Genomic DNA, 1309 nt, shown 5'->3' with positions numbered 1-1309 from the left:
GTAGTAGTAGTAGTAGTAGTAGTAGTAGTAGTAGTAGTAGTAGTAGTAGTAGTAGTAGTAGTAGTAGTAGTATATTCTGCAGCAATAGAAATTATGTCACAAACACACTATATTCTGTAATCATAGAACCAACGTGATGACGTAGACCAGCACATCATAAACGCTAATTCTGTAGCAATTTAACATTCCCCCCCCCCCTCCTTTACCTTCTATAATATAAGTGTACTGACTCCTTTTTCCTACCGTTCTTTCTGCCTTGCTGTCTCAACTTTACGATGTCGACGTGCATCTCTTTACAGAAACAGACAAGGCCTCTGTAATTCAGAGTTCATACAGTCACAAACAGTCACACAGAAACAAAAAGACAAGGCCCCAATAATTCAGAAGATCCTACCTCCAGCAGGAGAGCACAGTCCGCCACGTTCCGGGCTATGGGTCCCACGTGATCTACCGTGGGCTCGATGCTGACCAGTCCAGTGTAAGGCACCAGGCCAAGGGTAGGCTTCAGACCCACACATCCGGTCCAGGCGGCTGGGATCCGGATCGAACCGCCCTGGTCAGCAGCTATAGCCATGTCAACGTCGCCTTCTGCCACCTGATGGTATTTTTGTTTTTAGGTGGGGGTTTTTTTGGGTAAGAGTTTTGACGTTCACAACTGCATATGGCGCGCGGGACACATTGAACATTTTCAGTTGGTAAAAAATTTTGAATTTTGCCCAGATGGCGGCCGAAGCTTACTCCTATTGATTTTAGACAATCAAGGGATCTTTAACGTGCGCAATTTGCACCCGGGACCTCCGACATTTTTCGCCCTTGTCTGAGAAGGCTATTTGTAGATATTTCCTACCAGAAGATCAGGGGTGTGGCTTAAAGACAAAAGTAAGAAGGAGCCAAGGAGCAGCAGTAAAGAAGCTACAGAAAGAGTCAGGAGCCAAGAAGAGGAGGCAATGGAGGTGAGGGGGTGGGGGCAGAAAGTGGAGACGAAAGCAGACGACAGAGCATTGCCAGAGAGCAGGAAATGAGGCGAATGAAAGGGGACAATTTTAAAAAAGAAAAATTTTCCGTCGCTACCCGGATTCGATTTGGGATCTTTGAATGAGAGGCGAACACCTTAACCTTTAGGCCACGAAAGCCCCTGCCACCTGATGATCTTAACATTGACCACTGTATGCTTTCACAAAGATGCAGGAATCACAGCTATTTGTAAACTTTTGTCCTAGGCGATATGAGACACCATCTCGAATGTCTATCTGTCAGACAGACAGACAGACAGACAGACAGACAGACAGACAGACAGACAGACAGACAG

At 46.1% G+C, this 1309-nt stretch overlaps 1 protein-coding gene across 1 annotated transcript in view; it reads right to left on the bottom strand.

The window, feature by feature from the left end:
* LOC101864323 (amidase) overlaps positions 1–1309 on the bottom strand; it is a gene marked incomplete at its 5' end in the record, with an annotated part of 15335 nt that overhangs the window by 8665 nt on the left and 5361 nt on the right.

The sequence above is a fragment of the Aplysia californica genome, unplaced genomic scaffold (genome assembly GCF_000002075.1).
Source record: "Aplysia californica isolate F4 #8 unplaced genomic scaffold, AplCal3.0 scaffold00532, whole genome shotgun sequence".
In the NCBI taxonomy this organism is placed as follows: domain Eukaryota; kingdom Metazoa; phylum Mollusca; class Gastropoda; order Aplysiida; family Aplysiidae; genus Aplysia; species Aplysia californica.
The sequence above is the reverse complement of the archived record's forward strand: the minus strand, read 5'-3'. Positions and strand labels throughout refer to the sequence as shown.